Consider the following 24,314-nt stretch of genomic DNA (forward strand, 5'->3'; position numbering starts at 1 on the left):
TCTGATACATGATACATACAACATGAATGAACCATGAAAACATTATGCCGAGTGAAAGAAGCAGACACAAAACAACAAATATTCTACTTATATGAGGCCCCTAGAATAGACAAATTCAAAGAAACAGAAAGTAGAATAGGGGTTACTGGGAGTCGGGGGCTGGAGACAGTGAAGAGTTATTGTTTAATAGGTACAGAGTTTCTGTTTGTAATAATTTTAAAATCATGGAAACAGATAGTGCTTGTGGTTGCACACCAATGTGAATAGCACTGAAACGTACACTTAAAAATGGCTTAAATGGTCCATTTTACATGATGTATATTTTACTACACAATTCCACAGTGTCAGTTATATTTTACATTAAAAATATAAAAACAGGACCCAACTATATGCCACCTGCAATAAACCCATTTTAAATATAGAGACACAGATAAAGTAATATACCATGCAAACACTAATTGAAAGAGTTATAATGGCTCTATTTAAGAAAAATTTGAATTTAGAACAAGGGATAAAAAAAGAATACTTCATAATTATAATGAGGTCAATTCATCAAGAAGAAATAAAAATATGAAATATTCATGAACTTAGAAACAGCCTCAAAATACATGAAGCAAAATTGATACAATAGAAGGGAAAATACATGAGTCTACAATTATGTTTGAAGAGTTCAACACTCCTCTTTCAGTAACTGATAGAACAAGTAGACAGTACTAACGATACTTGAGCTTGAGCACTAACATTCTGTTTAACACTCCACCAAATGACAGTAGAAAGCACATTCTTTTCAAATGCCAGCAGAGCCCTCACAAATATAGATCTTATTCTAGATCTTAAAAGAAGTCTCAATAAATTTAGAAGCATTGAAATCACAAGAAAATTAAATGGAAATGAGTAAGAAAAATATCCCTGAAACTCCCCAAATATTCTGAAATTGAACAACACATTTTTAAATAACTCAAAAAAGAAATCACACAAGAAATTAGATTACATTTTGAACTAAATAAAAATGAAAACACCACATATCAAAATTCATGATAGATAGCTAAAGCAGTATACAGAGGGAAAATTCTAGCTTAATGCTCAAATACATAATCTAAGTTTTTACTTTAAGAAACTAGAAAGAAAGCAATTAAACCCAAAGTAAGCAGAAAAAAGCCATGATAAAACTAAAAGCAGAAATCAATGAAATAGGACAAAGGAAGTCAATAACACCAAAAATATTTCTTTTACATTTTTAATGGAATCGATAAATTTCTAACCTGCTTGATGAAGAAAGAGAGAGACATAAATTATCACTATCTGGAATGAAAGAAGAAATATCATCATAGACCCCACAATAAAGGAAAAATAAGGGAGTATTAGAAACAACTTTATGTCAATAGATTTGACACTTTAGGCAAAATGGGAAAATTCATAGAAAAATATAAACTACCAAAAGTCATTCAAGAATAAATAGATCTGTATCTATTAAAGAAATTGAGTTTGTAATTCAAAACCTTTCCACAAAGAAACTCCAGATTAAAATGGCTTCACTGGTGAATTCTACTAAACATTTAAAGAAGAAATAAATATATTCAATAAAATTTTTTTATGAAGATAGTATATGCTGCTTAAAACCCCAAAATTACAAGAAAAGACTACATATCAATAGACAGAAAAACCTTTAACAGAATTTTGGTATATCAAACCCAGCAATATACAGAAATGGTAACATGTCACATTCAATGAATGCTTATCTCAGGAAAGTAAAGTTGGTTTATTTTGTTTAATTATTTTTAATTGAGATATAACTCACATACTATAAAATTCACCCATTTAGCGTACAGTGCAATGGTATTTAGTAATTTAGTAAACATGCAAGATTATGTAAACGTCACCACTATCTAACTCCAGAACATTTATATCACCCGAAAAAGAAACCCTATGTCTATGGCAGTCACTGCACATTTCTATCGCCCCACAAAGCCTCATTTTCTCCACCCAGTCAGCCACTCCCACCCCCAGGCCCAGGCATCCACTAATCTGATTTTGGTCACTAAGCCTAGATTACTCTTGCCTTTTCTAGAATATCATATAAACATAATACTACCTTTTATGTCTGGTTTCTGTGCTCAGCATGAAGTTTTTGAGATTCAGCATTGTTATATGTAAATACAAAAAATCAAAAGTAGGAGATTTTGAAAAAGAAGAACAAAGTTGAGAAAATACACTACCTCTTTCAAGATTTACTATAAAGTTACATCACTCACAATTGTGGTGCTAGTGTTAGAACAGACATGAAGCCTGATTGGTGTGGCTCAGTGGGTTGGGTGTTGTTCCACAGACTGAAAGGTCGCCTGTTCAGTTACTGGTCAGGGCACATGCCTGGGCTGCAGACCACGTCCCTGGTCGGGGGCATGCAAGAGGCAACCAATTCATTTTTCTCTCTCATCAATGTTTCTTTACCTCTTTTTCTCCCTCCCCTTCCTTCTCTCTAAAAATAAATAAATAAAAGTTTTAGTCTTCTCAAAAAAAAAAAGACATAGAGGTCAATATAGAACAGCACAAAGAGCCCCAAAACAGACCTACAATAAAGGATCATTTGCTTTTTGACAAACACATACCAAAGTAATTCAATAATGAAATAACTGCATCTTCAACAAATGATAATGGAACAATTGCATTTCCAGTTGCAAAAACATAAACCTTGACCCCCTATGTGAAGATTAAAAACTTTTTCTCTTAAAAAGATACTGTTAAGAAAATCAAATTCAAGCCATGGTTTCCATAAAATATTTGCAAAACATAATCCAGATAAAGGACTTCTATCCAGAAAATAGAATGTTACAATTAATAAAAGCTCATGAAAAATGGGCAAAAGATTTGAACAAACACTTCACCAGAGAAGTTATATGAACAACAAATAAACGCATTAAAAAACACTCAACATCTGAAATCATTAGTCATTAAGGAAGTGCAGGTTAAAACCACGATGATATAATATAGCACTATATACCTATGAGAAGAGCTCCAATTTAAAGACTTACAATACTAAATGTTGGCAAGGGTGTGGCACAACTGGGAATCTCATGGAGTGCTGGTAGAAATATAAGATAGCACACCCACCTTGACTGGCATGGCTCAGTTGGTTGAGTGTCATCCCTCAAAGCAAAAGGTCGCTGGTTCGATTCCCAGTCAGGACACATGCTTATGCTGTGGGCCAGGTCCTCAGTCAGCAACAAATTGGTGTTTCTCTCAAACGTTAGTGTTTTCTCTCCCTCTCTTTCTCCCTCCCTTCCTCTCTCTCTAAAAATAAAAAAATAAAATTTTACAAAAGTATTTGGAGAAATAAGATAGCACACCCATTTTTTGTCAAAGAGCTTAGCAATTTCTTAACAGGTTGCATATGGAGCTCACTTTGGCAGCACATACCATGACTAAAATGGGAACAATACAGGGGTTAGCATGGCCCCTGTACAAGGATGACACACAGATTTCTGAAGCATTCTGTTTTTTTAAAAAAATAAGGTTGAATATACCCTGACCACTTAATCTAGCAACTTCACTAAGTCTTTGTCCAACAGAAATGAAAACAGGTGTTCCCAACAACATTTGTACATAAATGGTAATAGTATCTTCAAGATAATAAAAATCTGGAAAAATGTCCAATGTTCATCCACAAATGAATGGATAAACAAATTTAATATATCTAGTCAATAGACTACTACTGAGGGGTATGCAGAAATGAACAATTGAAACATGCCATAACAGTGATGGCTCTCAAAACCATCATGCTGGGCACAGAAGCCAGATGTAAAAGGTGGTATTATGTCTATATGAAATTCTAGAAAAGGCAAGAGTAATCTAGACGCAGTGACTAATATCAGATTAGTGGATGCCTGGGCCTGGGGGTGGGAGTGGATGACTGGATGGAGAAAATGAGGCTTTGTGGGGCGATAGAAACATTCTGCATCTTGATTCATTACATGAGTGTGCTCAGTTGTCAAAATTCATGAACATGTACATTTAAAATAGATGCTTTTTATTGTATGTAAACTACACCTTAAGAAAGTTGATTTTTAAAAGAATTGTATAAAAAGCAATCATTTTGGAGAATGTGTTTGAAGTTGTTCCTCTGTCCCCCCACCCACACACACACCCTCCTCCTCAACCGCTGGGCTCTCTCTTTTCTCCCCGGATTTCTCCTCCCCCACATCCCAGCTTCTGCTCTTGAGTCACAGCCTTCTTTCATTTGCCGGCTCTTCAAATATTTGGAGAGGTCTTCATCAATGGTTTCCTTCATCCACCCATCCCCACCAAAGTCTCCTCTCCTCCTGGTTAAACATTGCCAGTTCTTCAGCCATTCACATTTGATGTAGTTTCTACCCTTGATAAAACTGGGGCTGGAAAAACTGTGTGGCTTGTGCAGGGTGGCAATATCTGGAAGGTCATGAATTCCTCAAACATAGGGAGGGTATTCAAAGGGCTGTGCAACCAAAACAAAGCAAACAAACAAAAAAAAGTAGGTGTTTCCAGTGGAGAGGTATACAGGGGTCCAAATCATGGAAGGCCCCATAAGCCAAGGTTCTAGATTTTGTGGCTACCTAGGCCTGTTTTAGGAGGGAAGTGATAGGGTCTGCCCCAGGGCACTCTCCCTGCATTGGGCCCAGAACGTTTCTTTCAATTGGTTTGCTCTGTTGCACACTGCAGGCTTCCACCGTCACACTAGCTCTGTCATCCATGACGCAATTTCTATTTTCAAATTTCCTGCACTCTGTGAGCACACTGGCTTTAAAACAGCTTTTACATTTTTTATCCTCTGGTCTCCTCTCTTATCCCATCACCCTGGATGTTATTTAATTTGAACACCTTATTTATTTTCTCTGTTTTCTTACCTGTAAAATGAATATAGCAATTGTAATAGTTTCAAAGTGTTGCTGGGAGGATTAAATATATTAATATATGTGAAATGTTTCAAATATTTCCTGGTATGTAGTAAGCACTCTTTAAGTATTTTCTGTTATTTACCCAAGGATAAAGGGAAACATCTTATACGCTCCCAGACAGAATGAATAAGTTTTTTGTAAAGGAGAGATGGAGCTAAGGAAATAGGCTGGCAGTGAGATTCTACTCTGCAACATCAGAAGGTAGAAAGCAGTGGAATGCATTTTCAAATTTAAAATTCTACAACCAGTTGCTATATATTTCACTTGTCAGAAGAAAAGATATAACATATGTGTAAAGTACATTCCCTGGAACATTGTAAGCACTCTCTAAGGATTTCTGTTATTATTATTACATAGGGACATGATTGGAGACTTCTAATCTACCGTCCTGGATTGTAACTATCTTCTACTTGCATTCCACACACGCCATTTACACACTCCTCCTGGCACATTCTCCTCTTTGTTCTTGCCCACTTACACTTCAGTTATTTCAGCCCCGGGAAGCCAGGAAGGGTCTCACATTCCATCTAAATTAATGAAGTATCTCTCCCATTTTGCCAGGTCTGTGTTAGAGATCCACAGATTTCTATTAGGAGAGCAGAAAAAAAAAAAGAGTATATTTGGCCTACTCCAAAAGTAAGAATCTGGAAAATATCAAAATCAGAAAGGATTTTGCCTGTTTCATGAGGAAATCTCCTGGCTTTCACTTAATTTTTAAACTCCTAACTACATCAAAAAGGATCTCAGACAACTAGAAATTTTGCTATTTTGTGATTTGAATTTTTTCTAGTAGTTCCCCATCCATTGATTTGATTGGCATTATTTCTTTAAAAACCAAATTATTTCATTATTGCTAAATTCGATATTGTTTACAAAAACAACAATTTAATTTTTTTAATTTAGGCTTTTTTGAAGAAGAAGAGAAAAGAATTAAAAAAACTATCTAAAAGCACATTTGTCAAGAATTTTATGTCTGGATTTTTTAACCTAATAATTTAAGGGGAAAGTTATTTATGTTTTTGATTCATTTATGCTTGAATCATCAAACTGTTGTTTTTCTAAAAGCTATTTGCTGTTCCACTAGCATTTGAATCTTTTAAATCTTTTCAATGTCCCCTTTTCTCTTCATTCAAGACTTCTTGCTCTTTTCATTGGTTTTATCAATTAATTCTCTGCCTTCTACTTAACCCCGTATTTATCCAATGGAGCAATCTCTGGAACATGCCCACTCTTACCTCAGTGTCCTTGCACTAATTCTTTTCTCTGCCTGGAATACTCCTTCTTAGGTATCTTCGTGGTTAACTTCTTTGTTTCCTTTATCTAGAAGTCATCTTTTTCATGAAGTCTACCCTGACCACCCTGTTTAAAAATACAAAAATGAAATTTAATCTGTGACAACACCCACAAATAATTGTGTAAATTAGCACAAAAACGATTTAGCCAAGTAAAACTTAAAAAAAAATGTTAGAGGAACCTTTAAATTCCTCTAGTCTTAATTTTGTATTTTACATACAAGCCTAGAGACAGGATAAATGGCTTTTCTCAGATCATGCAACCAGTTAAATTCAGGAATAGTTTAATGGATAGATGGCTCACACTCGTTACGCCCCAACCCCCTGTTGAATCCTGAATCCTGCTTCTCCCACAGCCACAGCTGGCTTGGTGGATGGCAGCGTCATTCTTCCAGTTGCTCAGGCCAAAACCCTTGGAATCATCGTTATATCTTCTTTTCTTTTATGCCTCCATATCTAATCTGTCAACAACTCCTGTTTGCTCTACCTTCAACATTGATACAAAGTCCTAACACTTTCTATCACCCCTGCATCTGCCACTGTCCAAGTTGCCATCATCTCACTCCTAGATTACTGCTATAGTCTCTGAATGCCTCCCCCGCTTCTGCTCTTGTCCCTAATGGTCTATTCTCAACCAGTAGCCAGACTGACCCCTCTAAACCTAAGTCAGTTCATTTTATTTTTGTGCTCTGTTCCAAATCCTATAATAGCTTCCCATTTCACTCAGGCAGTGCCCACAGCACGCTCCACCATTTGATCTTCCATTTCTCCCAATCTTATTTTCTATTTCTTTAACGTTGTTTGCTGCACTCTAAATATAGTGATCTCCTTGCGATTCTTTAAACAAACCGGGCATGTTTCCACCTTATGGTCTCACTTGCTCTCTCCTCTGCCTGCAATGTTCTTCCTCTTGATATCCGCACGATTAACTTTACCTTCTTTGCTCAAAAGGAAGTCTCAGCCCCAGCTGGGTATCTCAGTTGCTTAAAGCATCATCCCAATATGCCAAGGTTGTGGGTTTGATCACCTGTCAGGGCACATGCAAGAAGCAACCAATGAATGTATAATAAGTGGAACAACAAATCAATGTTTCTCTCTCTCTTTTTCTCTCTCTCCCTTCCTCTCAAAATCAATAATTAAAAAAAAGAAATATTCTCAATGAGTCTATATCAACCTTGTTGAAAATTGCAAACTGTCCTTTTATACCCCAGTAACACCTGATCTTTTTCACCCTATTCTATATTTCTTTTTCTTTTGGAATGTGTCACCTTCTATATAGTATATCATTTACTTACTCATTATGTTTATCATTGATTATCTCCTCCCTATTGTAAAGTAAGCTTCACAAGGACAAGGATCTTGTCTGTTTTATCATTGTATCCCCAGTGTCTAGAATAGTGCCTGGCATAAAGTAAACATTCAATAAATATTTACTGCAAGAAAGAAAGAGGGAGAGAAAGAGAGACAGAGAGAACAAGAACATATACACAGGTCTCCCGTTCCCTGGACTTACGGCCACTGGAGTACCTTATGTTGCCTACACCAAGCAGACACAGCTAACGTCACTGAAAAAAATGTTGTTAAGTTGAAAACAAGGTAGACCTCAGGCAAAACCAGGAGCAAGTATTAGGCAGAACCAATGCTTGTTCTTCATGTCCCCTCTTCTATGTCTCTTCTTTATCAGTCAAAGCTGCAAATCTATATCACTCACGCCATTCAGAATTTTTCTGGTGTAGCACTTCATTTACCTTAAGTCATATAAGTGTTCTCACAGTATTTTTTTCTCCCTCAATGTGCTACATTTCTGTAGGTTATTTACATTTTAAAAGAAAACAGCAAAAAGAGGGCCATGCTTAGCCAGAAGCAGTGAATCTTTATTTGTAAAATTCAGGCAGTATGCTATGTGGATGATGGGAGAAGTTTCAATTATCCAAAATAAATATCTGTTTACTCTGGGTAAGATGCGCCTATTAGTATAGATTTGCCAAAGTACTTTTTAAGTTAAACTGAAGAAAAATAACAAAATCAAAATGACTTATGAGCCCAGACATTGCAAGACTAATGATCTGGTTTAGAATGATATAATCGGCACAATATTCGTGAGTCCTGGATGGGTGGCTCGGTTGGTTGAAGCATTGTCCTGTGCACCAGATTTTGCAGGTTCGATTTCTGGTCCAGGCACATACCTAGGGCGCCCATCCCATTCCCTGTCGGCACACATATAGGAGGTGCCTGGCCAAGGCCAATGTTTCTTTCTCACATCCATGTTTCTCTCTCTCTTTCCCTTCCTCTCTCTCTAGAACCAATAAACATATCCTTTGGTGAGGATTAGAAAAACTTAATCCCGGATCCTCAGCAGATAAACACACTCCCACAGTTAGGCAGCCTCCGCCATCGGCTGGTATAAGTCTAAAGACACGTCTGAGCTGACGGGCTGGAGCTGCACCCCTCGCTAGTTGGTGGGAAATCACAGCATTAAAAGGTCCCCTAGCCCAACTCCCTTTTCACCCCCAGCTCATGATCTGAGCACTGTTGTAAAAATAACGAACACACTGGCTTTCCTTTCACACTGCTTCTACTGAGAGCTTTCATCGAAGAGAGCCACTTGGGAGGAAGGTTTTTAGGGGTGACCCCCTTGGCTAAGGCTGTTGTGCTTGAACCTCTCTTGACCTCTGGGAAGCCTTGATTGGGAGTCAGAAACCATTTATTTCCGTGGAGTGCTGAGAGGAGACTCTGATTGCAGTAAATTGAGGATGAGGGATGATTGCGATCCGAGAAACTATGGCTCTGGAGCACATTCTTTGGTCTAAGCGCAAAATATGTTCTCTTTAGAAAGAGAAAAAATTATCAGGAAAAAAATTTAGCTTGGCTTTCTACATGGAAAATGTTTCTGTATTATAACAATAAAAGATTTACTGCATGTTTTTTTTTCTAACATTCTATCATGCGCACTTCATGCTTTTCCTTTGCTTATCTATTACTGGAATGATCTCCCTATCCTCCCTACTTATCTAATGTCCATTGATACCAAACATCCATTCCTCTCTGCTTCTGGGAATATTTCCCCAAATTTCTTGTGAGAAGCTTCCTCCCCTTTTGTTTGCCACTGGTTTTGGTGGGATAGACTTCACTTTGAGTTCCAGAGGTGGGCCCAAACTGCTTCCCCTTTGCCCAGGTCCCCACGATGGGTTTGAGGATATGACCTAATCAGAGCCAGGGATTAATATTCAAAAAGTGCAGGGGACTCATACAACTGAAGGGCAAAAAACCCCAATCAATCTGATTTTAAAAATGGGCAGCGGAACTGAATAGATATTTTCCTAAAGAATACACACAGATGCAGATGGGCAACAGGTAAAGAAATAGGTGCTCAACATCACCAATCATCAGCGAAATACAAATCAAAACCATAATAACATATCATCTAACACCTGTGAGAATGGCTATTATCAAAACAAACAAACAACAACAACAAAACAAGAGGTAAGTGTTGTCAAGGGTATGAAGAAAAGGGAACTCTTAATGGGAATGTAAATTGGTACAGTCACTATGGAAAACAGTACTGAGGTTCCTAAAAAATTAAAAATAGAACTACCCTATGATCCAGCAATCCCACTCGTGGGTATATATCCAAAGGAAACAAAAATCAGGTTCTTAGAGGGATACTTGTACTTCCATGTTCATTGCAGCATTATTCACAAAAGCCAAGACCTGGAAAAAATCTAAGTGGCTGTCGACAGATGAATGGACAAAGAAATGCTTTGCACATGTACCCGCAATGGAATATTACTCAGCCATGGAAAAGAAGGAAATTCTGCTATTGTCAACAATGTAAATGAACCTTAAGTGAAATAAGTCAGATAGAGAAAGACACGTATTGTGGGATATCGCTTATACATGGAAACTAAAAAAGCAAAACTCATGGAATCAGAAGGCTTGATTCAAAGACGATGAGATATTGGGAGCCAGGGACCCTCTCCTTGATGATTTATATCACAGAGTTTGTTCAGAGAGAGGGAGAAGTGAGTCTGTCTGTGGGCTCTCCATGGTTCTTCCAATAGCGGTAGGCTCAGCACAAACAAAGGTGTCACTGTAGCAATTCTGCCTGAGTTAGCAAGTTACTGAAGCAACCTGAAAAAACGTGCTCATAAACTTTAGAACGAACTGGGAAGAAAACCTGGGGAATGAGAAGTCCTAGTCATGGTGGCTGCCACAGTCAGAGAAAGGGTGTTGATTAATGTTAATGTGATCAGAATTTAACCCCCTGGTTAGTGAGATTACATGTGAAATACCAAAGAGTATGCTTTCAGGAACTAAAAGAAATACTGTGGTATCTACGCAAAAGATAAAAATCAAATTCAAGTGTAATACTGGACCCTACACAAGCAAAATAGACCCAGTTGCTTCTGTAGTAAGTTTACTCTGTTTTCAAATCATTATTTTCTGGCCAAATCTCAGAATCTTTTCTTGACTAAAGTGGTTTGTATCTGAAATATATAGCTGGAGCTAAAGATATTTCTTTGCTTTATTTCTCTGTGAAGAGCACACACACACATGGAAAATTTTGAATTTGTTTTAGGAAGACAGTATTTAGCACATGTGTTGTGAAGAGACCCAGGTATAATACAGAGGTCTTGACCGCATAGAAAGAAAAGAAAATGTCCATAGGAGTATATCAGGTATGAGAGTTGGCAAGAGCGCTAACCACGACTATCTAGAGAGTCAGACACAACTTGTTCTTTTCTGGTTGTGTGGTTCAGGGCAAGTTCGTGTGATGGACAGATTTATAATTTTTTAAATAACTTGGCCTTAAATTTGCCTCCACTTGGAGAAAAACTACTAGTGGTAGTCCTTGGCCTTGTCTTGTTTCATGTTTTTATCAGTGACTTGGATGGCAATATGGAAAGCATACTTGTCATACTTACCAATGTCACAAAGCTGGGAAGGGCTGTTTGATGATAGACTCAATGTCCAGAAAGTTCTAGGTAGGCTGAAATGTGAGAAGGAAACTTACAAATACAATTTAACAAAATTAAATATTCAACCAGTTAACATGAAAGTCAGTTAAGAGGAAATCAGGTGCATTCCTAATACATGCCCAGCGTAACAACTTTTCATGGAGGAAGCATGAGTTAACAGGATGAGGAGACTGCTTAAAAATTAGTCCAATATTAAACTGTGATGACACGAGCCTTATGTCCAAATATAAGCAGGAAAGGGTACTACTCTGTGGTTGCGTTCTGATCATGCCTGAAATATTGTTGAATAAGTAGGCCCCCAAAGATGGTGGAAGAAAAGAACGGAAAGAGATCTGGAAGACACATGAATAGATATAGAGTTCAATTTGTTGGACTTTTTCCAGGGAAAGAGAATCTTTAGGGTGCATCTGATGAGTCTGGTCAATTAACCGGAAGGGGAGCCATGTGGGAAGTGTCTGTTGTTATTTTGTCTGCCCCTAGAGGGCGGAAACAGGACCAGTGGGATTAAGATGCAAGGAGGTGGGTTTGGGAAGACTTGGTTTGGATTTAGAGTTGTTGACAATAGGTTGTCTTAGTAAGAAGCGTTTTGTGCCTATTCCTGGTGGTGTTCATGCTGGTGCTGGGTGCTTAGCTGTCATGGACATGGGAGCAAAAACTCTGTTCTGGAAGGGAGAGCACATTGAAATCCTTTAGTTCCCTATCAAGCCTGTGATTTTATGAGTCCTGACAGTCATTCACGTTCTTCCTGAATAGTTCTGATAACTGTGGGACAGATATTCTTGTTTAAAATGACTTAAAAATATACATATTGAGCTGCAGTTTGCCCTTGTCTTGCTTTGAACAATAGAAAAGACGGTGAAATACAACTTTGACTGGTTAAATTGCTCTGGAGAATTGTGTTTAACTGGAGTTGCAGTGTTGCTCTTAGATTGTGTCATTGACTTAGGTGGCAGTCCTTTACTCTCGTTAGTACAGCAGTCAATTCTGAACACTCTTCAAAACAGGATTAATTGGCTTTTTTGTCAATGTTCATTTTGAAGGCCATATCAGATCTGGCTCAGGACTTTGAAACAAAAAATAGATGCAAAGAGTTAATGCCCTCTATCTAAGGTCAAGATTGGGTTTCAAGATTAGAGGCAAGACTGAGCCTGCCTGTGAGGATCTAATAACTCCAGCTATAGGCAGAGGAAGAATATTGAGACTGAGAGGCTAGCTGGGTCTACTACATGTTACATATTCCTGGCCACGGTGATCTTAGACAAAGAAGTTTAAGTTTTAAAAAAATGTTAGACTTATAGAAGTATTCAGGAGTTTAATGGTTTGAGACCTTTTCAATGATAGTTTCAATGCTCATGTTTTCCAGCATGTTAAAGTTGCATTTTTCTTGTTGTTGTAATGCAAGTTATTTGAGATCCAGAAGTATGACTTCAAATCTTTCTTATATGACTCAGCCTCCACTGCTTGGGCGATGAAAGGGGTTACACGTCTGTATGTTTTCTTATAGGCCTTAACTTTCAGATATCTTTATTTGGATGTTTTGTTTGTTTATTGAGTAAGTCCCAAGCTTCTTTTGGAGCAAAGCATATGGCTATGACTATGGTTTCATGATTTGGGACCTAGGATGGCAGGTGACTTGGGGTGTCAACACCGGATAATAATACTCATTGCCTTGGGCTGAGGCCTCTCTTCTCATTTCCAGAACCATCACTCTGGTTTAAGTCTTCATCATTTCCCAAGGAGGTTCAGAGAGCATGACTCTCTGACACAAACCTTATTCTACATTGGGTATACATCTACACTGGGTTTCTATTCTGTGCCAAAGCTGGTGTTAGGTGTTAGGGTAAGAGGACAAACAAAAAACTGAGATCACGCATATGGAATTTAAATATTTTAATTTTAAGGCATTTTGTATACATTGATTCTTCTTAATTAGAACAAATTCAGTCTAGGGAAGAAATAGGCTGATACTATTTTGACTATTTTGTCTTCTGAATTTTCCTACATACTTTTACCTCCTTTGCTGAGCCTGTCATTCAACACTTGAATTTAACCTTCCACTCTTTGAAGTTTGCCCATTTTAATTTGTTATTCAGATTCTTCCACATACTTTAGAATTAATTTATTCAATAAATATCCATATTGGTGTACTAAATTCAAAGCACAATGCTAGGCTGATGCAAGAGTTACAAAAATGGATAAGATCCAGTCAAATGGAAGAGATAAAAATTTCAGGACATGTGAGAAGAACTAAGAAGAATTATGGGGTTGTCAGGAAGAGCCATACCACTGTGGTGAGGAAGGGAATGATTTTCGTTGAAGCTCGAAGATGAGTAAATGATCTTAAAATAGGGTAGAGGAAGGAATGTACTTCTGACAGAGCGAAACCATGTACAAAGGGACTGAGGTGAGCTTGGAAGTCATGCTGATTCAGTTGGGGGACATGGCTCAGGAATTGGGGGACCACTGCTTTTTATTCTTTCCCATGCAAGACTATGACTAAAATTGAAACCATGTTTTAGAAAGATGGCTTCGAGAGCCCCTTTGGGTACATTTGGGAAAAGAAGCCACTTAGGAGAGAGAACGTCACTTACCTGGATTCCCCATTTTCCCTCACAACGCCAAAAAAGGTTTTGCAAATCCCACAAGGAGAGGAACTATTTCTCAACATTCTTTTATGTTCCTTGGGCTTTAAAACAGTATGATGTATAATAATTCTATCTGATAAATGGTTGTTATTATTTTTTAGGTCAATGAAAGTAATACATTACCTCCGGTCACTACTGAACACTGCTTTGTAGCCTAATAGTCAAGGCTGAATGTAATTATTCAGAATACCTGGGAAGCTAAAGACAGGCCTTCTTTTGGACAACTGCTACTCTTGAGTGCTGGAAAATTTGAGGGGTGGAATGGGATGCGGTTGGTTAACATTTTGAGATTGTACATTAGGATACATTACATTTGATTCAATAAATATAAACTCAATACTTTTCTAATGAGTCCTACTGTGGCCTATGCATTATGTCATTTGACAGATACAGAAATACATATATGAGTACAGAACAGTTTCTGTTCTTGTGAGAGCACATTGGTTACTGAAAAGGGGAAATGGACATTTTTACTTTGATATAATAAAATCTGTTCATGCTCTGTTAGCCTGTGAAAAAAATGCTGTGGGAAACAGAGAAGAGAGTGACAAAATAGCTTACAAGATTGTTGTTGTGGGGGATTTAAAAAAGTTAATAGATGTGTACATAACGAAATGTAATAGAGTGTTCGCTCTAATTATTTCTCAGCAAACACCGCATTTATATTGGTATTCGGTGATCATTTCAGAACGTGCAGCCCTTGCCTTTTAGGAGTTCCTATTTCTAAGCCTCAGACTTCTTTAGTCTGGCTGAATCCAGATAAGCTTTCTGATAGTGATGCAGGCCTAGGGGTAAAGGAGGCTCCCACAGCTCCAGCGACTGTGAGATTATAGCTGCGGTTATACCCGGTTGTTTACGGTTGTGGGCGGGTCCCAAATCCCCATGTGGTCCCGACATCATTGACATGGCGGAATCCCCCATCAAACCCTCCTGGTAGTTATTTGAGCGGCGGCGGCCGGAGAAGAAGGAGGAGGAGGAGGAGGAGGAGGAGGCGGAGGCGGAGGAGGAGGAGGAGGAGAGCGGCGGCGGCTGCGGCGGCGGCGGCGGGAGCTGCGAAGCGGACTGCGGGGAGCCTCTGGGTTGCCGGTTGGGAAGGCGTGGCGACCTGGTGTGTGGCGCGCCCGGAGCCCCGCTTTTCAGCCCTAGGGAAGGTAAGGCGTGCAGAAGCCGGAGACTGGAGGGGACTAGGACTCCGCGCTTCGGCCGCTGGGTCCCGGCGCGCTGGAAAGCCCCGGCCGGACGCCGAGTCTTCCAAAGTGCATTCTTGTCTCGGAGCGCTCCAGGCGTGCCGGGCTTCCCGGGGAAAACTTGGCGCCACAGTGCAGGAGCGCCCGGCTCTCGCCGGGGTACCCTGGTAACACGGGGCCCGGTAGAGGGTCGGCCTCCGATTCGGGGCCGCGTCTGGCTGGGCTCCGGTCCCCGTCCCGTCCCCTCAGCTTGCCAGGGCTTGGAGGGGGGAAAAAGACGGGTAGATTCTTCTTGATGGGGGAAAAAAAAAATCTGGGCAATGGCTCCCGGTCTCTCCCTGCCCCTCCACCCTCGCCCTTCCCAACCTTCCCAGCAGATTTTGTCCTAGGAATCCGCTCCCCCTCCCGGAATCTCCACAGCAGGAACGCGGCCCGGGAGGGGGAGGGCGGGTGGGGAGGCCGAGGAATCTTCGACGTGTCACTTTCTGAGGCTGTAGATTTCCATATGGTGGAGGCAGGAGGGCGGGCGTGCGAACTGGGCTGAAACTTGGGGCCCGCCTCTCCGCGCCGGGCGGGGGCGGCCCGGGACCTGGGACCCGCGGATGCTCACGGGGAGGGTCTCGAGCCCGCGCCGGCCCCCGCCCCCGGCCCGGCCTCTCCCGGACACTCCCCGCCTCGCCGCTGGCCACCTCCGGGCGCGCCACGTCCTCCCTCCTGTCCTGCCCCCCGGGCTCCCCCCGGGCTGGGGGCGGTAACCGGCGGCCGCGGCGGGACTCGGCGAGCCAGGCGGCTGGAAGCTCGGCCGGGGAGCGGGGCGCGGCGGGAAGCAGCAGGCGACCCGGTGTGTGGGCCAGCGTAGCTCCGGTCAGTCGGTCACCCCGAGGGGCTCCCCCGCCGGGGGTGGGGCGAGCGGGAGGAATCTGAACCCCGAGGCAGCTGGGAGGGGTGGCGAGGACCGTCTGGTGCCCGTCGCAGGGCGGGAGCCGGCCGGCTCGTGAGGGGCCTGTCACTCGGGGCGGAAATTGGGGCCTTGGGCTGTGTCCGCGAACTTTTGTAAAGGTCAGGTCCCGGCGCCCCGTGGGAGCCCGAGCGCCCGAGCAGGGTGTCCTAGGAGACGGGGGCAGCGGGGAGGCTTCCAGGAGGAGTGCGCGGTTGGAGTTGGAGCTTTTCTAACCTAAACTCCTACCCTGCCATCCTTGATGAAGGGAAGCAGTGGCATTTTATCCAAGACTGTGCCGTTTGCGGACTTCCTTAAAAGTTACAACTTTTTCTTTTCTCTTTAGCCCAGCATTTTCTTGAAACGAAATTTGGAATTTGGCCAGGGTGGGTCGACGCTAGCGCCCTAAATCCACACGTTTATCTCTCCATCCTTTTAGGTTTCTAGTCTCCCTCCCCTTCTTCCACTCAGGCTTAATCATTTTTTTTTTTTTTTTGGAACGGGAGACGTCTTCTGTTGGGTGGGCACCCCCTGATTGCTTGTCTGTTTAATTTTTAATGTGCAGTTAATTTTATTTGAATTTCCTCCAGTTTCCAGGCCCTGCTCGGGAAAGCAAAGGGAGAGGGAATAAGCCACATTTTTTTTTTTTTTTTTAAGTATGGAGAGAGGTGGGGCATTGGGAAAGGGGAGGCACAGTGGTTATGGGCAAAGAGTCAGAGAGAGCAGACGGACCCGGAAGAAAAGGAATCTGCTCTGGAATAACACTTATTTTTGAGGCTTCAGGCCTTGGGCAAAAATACACCGCTCTCTTTTGATTTCTGCTGCCTGAGTTCCTCTTCCACTCTTAAGTTAAAGCTGTGATTCTGGGGGCCTGGTCAACACGGGGCGGTGGGGGGGATGATAGTAGCCATGACCCTGGTTTTGTGCTTTGTGTAGGGGCCCTGGTTCCCCCTTTTTGGAAGCGGGCTATGTGGGCCCAGTCTTAAGTGAATTTCCTGGCTCCCTGGGAGCAGCTGTTAGTGAGGGTAAAATCTTTGGACACGTTTTTGTCCCTGCAAGGGGACTTCACCCATGAGGCTGTTCTAGTTCTCACTTTGTTTAGACACTAGAGGGTCACCCACAGGCTGACTCTGAATGAGGCATAGCTGGTTAAGAAAAAGTCATTAAAAATTGTACTTAAACTTGCATGTGCTTTGAAAGTGTTTTGGTTGAAGTGCTTCTAAAAGAAAAAATTCATCTGTAAAGATAGTGTTTATTTAAAAGAGATGGTAAAACTGCAAGATATCATCATGGAATAGGGGGTTGTAGCTTCTAATTACAGTATATACAATTTCAGAAAGATATTCCGGTAACCTTTTAAGACAGACTTTATAAATAGCACACATCAGACCATGGCTATATTGCAGAGCCAGTCTTCTGGGGTTTTGGGAAGAATGGCTTGGGATCAGCTAGGAAGCTCTAGGAACCTAGGTAGTAGTTTACTCTGTAGGAGTTTGTGCCCCTTCTGCTTAGCACTTCATTTAACGTGGTGGAATTTGATAGAATCCTTAGAAGTTAATCAGGAGAACTCTCCCAAAGTTTTCAGTTTTAGGAAAATGAGGCCCAGGGAGGGGAAGTGACTTGTTCAGGATTACCGTCGGAGATTAAAACCCAATATAGGATTGTAATAACAGCTACTCCTTCTTGGATATCTAAGTTCTTTGTGTTGTGCTTTCAATGTTATCAAAATTCTAATAACACTCTTTGAATTTCAGCGATGTTATGGGCATTTTACAGGCTTGGGTATTGAGGGTCATAGAGATTAAAGTAGCTTGCATAATAGACTTTTCTTTACCGATGGAAATGGTTCTGTGTCTGTGCTGCGCAATATGGCAGCCACCAGGTACATGAAGCTGTTGTGGGTTTGAAATGTGGCTACTGGGGACTGAGGAACTACATTTTAAATTATTTACTTTTAATTATTTTAATCTGCTACTTGTGGCCAGTGGTTACCATATTGCAGTGTAGAACTTCTTGACTCCCAAATCTATTCATGATTTAACTGGGTCATGTTGCTTTTTAAATCTCCTAAATTCAGTTTTCCCCCACCCCACAGGAGATGCTTAGATTCAGCGCTTAAATGAAATTTTAATGCTGAATTATCTATAGATCAATTTTGCTTTCACACTTTGAGTGAATAAAATAAGTACTTTAAAAAAAATACTTACATGTCATGGTAAAAACTGATGGACCAAAACTTTATATGACATTTTCTCCTTTGGTTGAAATAAGTGTTTATAGGAATTGCTGAAAAGGCAGTCAGCTTGTTGGTTACTTTAGTGTAATAAAGGAATGTAACTAGGAGGCAGAATGAAAAATCACTAATGGGGAGTTGGAAAAAATGACCCCTTAATACCCATGTTTACTGGTTCATTGAGTGATTCTTCTCAAATGACTTCATAAGTGTCAGGTGAATAATATAGCGAAACCATCATTCAGTTTTCCTGATGTAGCTACACAATTAATCTGAAAGATTCAAGTCATTGCTTTGCTATCAAGGACTAAAATTCAAATATAAAACACTAGATTCATCTATGAATTGGGAAGAATATGTTTAAGATTAAAACAAACAGCAAAGAAACATTCTTTTGGTGGCAAATGGTGAAATAGTTTTCTGGTAGAGGATTTAATTTAAATCTATTGCATTTTAGAATTAATTTGGTAAAAGGAATTTCACCAACTCTAATTTTGTGAGAAATAGTGAAAATTCCAAACACTGCTGAAGTAAGTGTTCATTTATCAGGAAAAGACAAATGATTAATCTTTTTTTATAAGGATTTTTAAAGAGGTAATTTCCAGTTTCAGTATAAATACATCTGAATCTGCTGTACCTTCCACAGTCACTATACCGCCCAGGGGTAATTGCAGTTCATAAGTCTGACCCTAGAGCTTTATGATCCTGAGGACCTACACTAGTAAATCAGTTACAAATTGTTCTGTATTTTAGTGTGATGTGAATTGCGTGGCCTCTAACTCTTTGAAATTTATAAATTCCACAGTAGGTAAGGAAGGAGTCCATCAATGAGACTGTTCAGATAGCTGAAACAGCCTGTTCTTACCCATTGCTGCTATTGCTGATCATTGGGAGCATAGTTATTTTCGAGGAACAAGGATGAGAGAAGCATGTTATAAATAGGATTATAGTGTTCTTGTGAGTGTGGTAAATACAGGAAGCATGGTTTAACTCATGATGTACAGTTCCATTGGTAAAACATCTAGGTGCTTAATACAAATGAAAGATAGTAAATCTTAAAAGATAAAGATATTGAAATGATGGGCAAAGATTAGAAATCTCATACTTCTCATGAGGGCCACGTTTGAGCATCAGTTGGAAATCAGACTGTCTAGTCTGTTGAAGCCTTAACTTCTTAGCTGTCTGTCTTTGATGAACTTCTGAACCACCCTTAGTCTGGGTTTCCTCATTTTAATTTAAGGAGAAAACATCTTGCATACAATTTTTCAAGTGGTTGTCACAAGGGATTAATGAGTCCATATATTGAAAAGTGTTTGAGTGAAGGCTTGTACAAACTCCGTAGTTCATTATATCCCACAGTTTAAAGCTGAGCTACTCCCAGTTTTACTTCGTGTTTTCAGAAACCTACAGTTTGTGTTTGGACAACTTGAGAAATCATTTAATTTTTCTTTGTGATGAGTAAATAAAGTTTCAAGTTTTACATTGCTGTGTTTCATTCCCCCCCCCCCCCCATTCCTAATGGAATAGTTGATTTGTGATGTCTCAAAAGTTGTACATAAATTGTCCTAGCTTCACGGTTTGGGGAATTTTTTCCTCAGATGTGTCCTATAGCTGGCTAGCGTTGCTGCAGTGGACAGGACAGTCTGCTTGATTCAGGGTCATGTTTTGAGGTGAAGGGGAAAAAGTACAGTGTTTTAGAGGAAATGCCAGTATTGAATGATAGTGGTGTAGGCTTTAGTCCTTGTATATTATCTTAGCCTCTCATTTGAGCTTTCTGTAAGTAACAGCTAGACACAAGGAAAAAGAATCATTTTCAGTTTGGGGAATCTTTGCAACCTGCCTGTTCCCACTTTAGAAAGTACAGTTGCCTTTCTTCACATTAATGAGATTATTCCATCAAATCAGAAATTTCGTGGTAAGACATTTTCAAGTAAACCTTAATTCTCATCCTTACAGCTGCTGGGAATGTACTTAGGTCGTGGAGGAGAGTTCAGTTTTCTCTGAATGCCTTTGGATATAGGGAAATATTCATAAGCGTATATATTGCTGTAAACTATACAGTATGGCATTATGTATTTTTAAAAGGCAGAGAATGCTTGAATCATTGTCACTAGACAGAGGCAGACTTCTTTGGAAGCCAAACAGGCTCACGTGGGAAGGGTGCCTTGATGATTGGTACTTGAGCTCTTTCAAGGTACCGCCAGTGAGAGGTCAGTCCCTAGTCAGAAGTTTATCCAGAGGGGAGCTGTAGATGGTGCAGGTTTAGTGTTCAGGATGGGCCTCTGGTTGACCAGAGGTGTGTGGGGTGGAGGTGGGGACAGGATTGGGAAGTTTTTAAACCACCAGGTATAAGTCAGGTTAGATTGTGGTTAGCCATTGCAGGTGGAGATGTTTCTCAGTTTAAATTAAAAAAATGGATCAATCCTTGAGTCTTTTCCTCTTTTTGTCCCTAGTTGAGATATGCAAGTCTAGCATTCTGCAACTCTGGGATTGTAATTTCGATACCCTTGGGTGATGGATGCCCTTGGCAATATTCTCTCTCAGTTCAGGCAGTGGCTCCGATATGTTTTGTTTCTGTAATATTATAACTGCTTGTTAGTTTTTAAATAGCTGGAGGGAGAAGATTTTAGTGAGGTGGTGTTAAGCCAAAGTTAGCATTATAGATTCTAGTAAGTATCAGTGTTTAAAATGTCCCCTGTATTAAATGATTGTATTTGAAGTTTAAAATGTAATTTACTTAATTCACTTGTTTATTGACTCAGAGGGCATTTATTGAGTTTTAGACTAGCTTCATTGTTAATGGAATATTCTACTCTGTTCTGACTTCTGACTTTTTTTTTTTTGGCAAATGCAGGGCATTTTTGTTTACTTACAAAAGGGGTACTTTGCTCATATTTTTGGAATGTTGTGTAGAGAACTGTCTACCACTGACTCCTAGGGCAGGATGGTGGCAACTTTAATTTCTGCTTCTTTCTTTGAAATTTAAGAAATGTTAAAAATTGAAGTACCTGCAGGCTTTGTTAGAAGCTACTTTTTTTAAAAAAGATTTTAAGGCTTTTGATACCTCCCCTTTGACTCTGGGAGATAAAGATTTTTTATAAAGGTAGCTAATCAGAACAATTTAAATGAAATTGATATAATACTAAGTTATACTTAGTATTATAAAATAATAAAAAGCTCTGTTGAAATGATTGTTTAGAAAATTGTCTTTATACATGAGCAACTGTAGTATGCTTGAGAAATAATTGAAGATTTTAAAATCTCGGGAAATAACATGATTTAATTTATTCTTAAGGGACTCAGATACTCTGCAGCTGGTGAAAGAGGGGTCTCTACTTAATATAACTTCATTGTTCTGGATGTAAGTAATTAGGAATTGGCAATTATCCTGGCAAGTCTAGCATAAAGTTAGGCTTCCTATTCTGTATGAAAAGGTTTTATTGTAACAGAAGTTTAAATAGATCATAAGGGGGGATATTTACCTAATTAGGTGAACAAACCACTTTTAAGCACCTTGGAAAAATCAGGTGACTTAAAAGCAATGTAAAACGGCAGTATGGGTTGAAGCTAGTTCCACTGCTCAAATTTTTAGAGAGGCGGGGCCCTTGGAAGTCTTTGGACCGCCATGAAATAAATGTTCATCTACTCAATATCATCACATGAACTCGGAACAGTTTACCAGCAAAAGTAGTTCTGCATTTTTGTATGCAAAATAAACCACCACAACAAGGAAATACCCACCTTCTCCATCTTACCCCATCCCCACCAATAGACCTCATGTATGCTTATGGGTTGTTTTGGAGGTTTTCTGTTGACTTTTTTCTCCCCAATTTGTTCATTTCCTTGGTCACCTGTAAGCACTTGATGGCAGATTGGTGAGAGCAGGTGTTAAAGATTTTAAGAACATCATTATTCCTTTTAGCTGCGATCTCTCTCCTGCCTCCTGGTTCGGGCAAAGTTGTGGAAAGTCCTGTGAATAGTATTTAGATAAGCTCCTTACCCAATTTCCTTTTCCACTTTTACTAAAGGAAGAACTTTGTGGGCAGGTTAGTTCCAGGTACTGTGTGAATTGGCAGTTAGGAGAGTAAATTTCTTTAAAAATATCTCAGGGTATTTATATCCAGACTTTTTAGGGGCTAGATTGAGCAGTTTTTACGGTACAAATTACATGTATAGGATATTTAATGTATTTTTAGGATATTATGCTCCCTTTTTTCTTATATTTTAAAGTACTTTTTAGCCCTGGCTGGTGTAGCTCAGTGGATTCAGCATGGGCCCGTGAGCCAAGTGGTCACCAGTGGGATTCCCAGTCAGGGCACATGCCTTGGTTGCAGGCCAGGTCTCCAGTAGGGGGCGCATGAGAGGCAACCACACATTGATGTTTCTCTCTCTCTTTCTCCTTATCTTCCCCTCCCTCTAAAGATAAATAAATAAAATCTTTTTTTAAAAAAAAATAAAGTGCTTTTTAACACATTCTATATCTTTTATTGTTTATGTTGTTTAAGAGTAAAATGCTAAAAGTCTTTAGATATTGCCATTTCTGATTTTTCTATTGTAGTTTTTCTTAGGAAAAATAACCGACTTAAGAGTAATGGAGGTAAACATTCTGAATTAATAAATCAGAAAATATTTAAAAGTATATTGAACTGGGACCCTACCATATTGCTGTTGGGAATGTAAAAAGGTACAGCTGCTGTGGAAAACACTTCTGCTGTTCCTCAAAAAGTTAAACTTAGAATTACCTAGCCATTCCCTTTGTAGGTGTCTACCCAAAATAACTGAAAGCAGGCACTTAAACACTTGTACACCAGTGTTCACAGCAGCATTATTAGAATATCCAAGAGGTGGAAACAGCCCAGCTGTCCATTCACAGATGACTGGATAAACAAAATGTGGTATATACGTACAATGGTATATTATTCAACTATAAAAAGGAAGAAAATGCTAACACATGGCACAAAGTGGGTGAACCTTGAAAATACTAAGTGAAATAAACCAGACGCCAAAGGATAAATACTGTAATGTTTCCACTTATATGAGGTATCTAGAATAGGTAAATGCATAGGGACAGAAAGCAGAATAGAGATTTCCAAAGGTAAGGGGCCTAGGAGTTACTGTTTCATGGGTTCCGAGTTTCTGTGTGTGGGATAATGGAACAGTTCTGGAAATGAGTAGTGGTGATGGTTATACAGCAATGTGAATGTACTTAATGCTGCTGAATCGCACACTTAACAGTGGTTAAAATGGTAAATTTTTGTTATGTATATTTCACAATAAAAAATGAAAACATATTGAAGGAGATTTATTCCGCATGATCTGTTTGCTCCCCCTTGGTCGTCTCCATGCCAGTGCATAGATAGATTTTGTTTTTTAACCTCCTCCTTCTCCTACTGCAGTATAAAGGGAGATTTCCCTTAGGCCAGTTTTCGAGATCAGACTTCCCTTATTTTATTAACTGATTTGAATTTTAGAGGAGATTATCTAAAAGAAATAGTTCCCTGGAGGGGAAAAAAGACATTTTAATATTTAGATGAACTAAATAGTTTTATCCACAGACCATGTAGGGACGTATAGATAAAGATAATCTATCTTGAATTTCACTGAGTTATTTAAAAACCAGGGATAGGAAGTACAATTAGACCTGTTATATTTTCAAACCTTTAAGCATTCAATTTTGTCTTCAGGAAAAACTTTGATTTCCAGTCTGAGGCATAGTCTAAGTCATCTCAGCTAGTACCCATTGGAAATGCATTAGGTATTAACGTTCTTCTTCCTTAATCTAAAACGAGTTGGCAGGGGGTGCAGTGAAAGAAAGCATGTAACAGTCTGTTGTATTCACCTGAGCTTGTCTTTAGCATCTGATAATTTCATAGATGTTAGTGCTTTCTGAGGTTTTTTCTTTTTTGTTTCTGAGATATTGATGTTAACTTTGGGTAGATCACTTAGGAAAAGATGAGTCAGGCTTTTAAGTAATTATCAGGCTTAAAGTGCATGTTAGGAATATTGAAAATAGATAAAAATTTAAATGGACAGATTTTAGTTTACATACAAATAACCAGTTACAGGGAAGATTATATACCGAGTACCAGACAGTGTTTGCCATTTATAATGGT

At 39.7% G+C, this 24,314-nt stretch overlaps 1 protein-coding gene and 1 non-coding gene across 9 annotated transcripts in view; both read left to right on the forward strand.

Annotated features, from left to right (window-relative positions):
- The first annotated feature begins 3,391 nt into the window (after positions 1–3,391).
- LOC114491190 lies at positions 3,392–3,499 on the forward strand. The gene has a single exon (XR_003684000.1). It is a non-coding gene; the product is annotated as a U6 spliceosomal RNA (small nuclear RNA).
- An 11,350-nt stretch (positions 3,500–14,849) lies between these two features.
- The window catches only part of FNDC3B (fibronectin type III domain containing 3B), a 315,121-nt gene continuing 305,656 nt past the window's right edge, over positions 14,850–24,314 (forward strand). For 7 of the 8 annotated variants that reach the window (XM_036017697.1, XM_036017701.1, XM_028504578.2 and 4 more), the window contains exon 1: positions 14,850–14,995. The gene's annotated coding sequence lies outside the window, so the exon portion shown is untranslated. Of the gene's footprint in view, positions 14,996–15,781; positions 15,896–24,314 lie in introns of those variants that run through there. The other variant, XM_036017698.1, reaches the window with a different exon arrangement.

The sequence above is a fragment of the Phyllostomus discolor genome, chromosome 2 (assembly GCF_004126475.2).
Source record: "Phyllostomus discolor isolate MPI-MPIP mPhyDis1 chromosome 2, mPhyDis1.pri.v3, whole genome shotgun sequence".
Lineage (NCBI taxonomy): Eukaryota > Metazoa > Chordata > Mammalia > Chiroptera > Phyllostomidae > Phyllostomus > Phyllostomus discolor.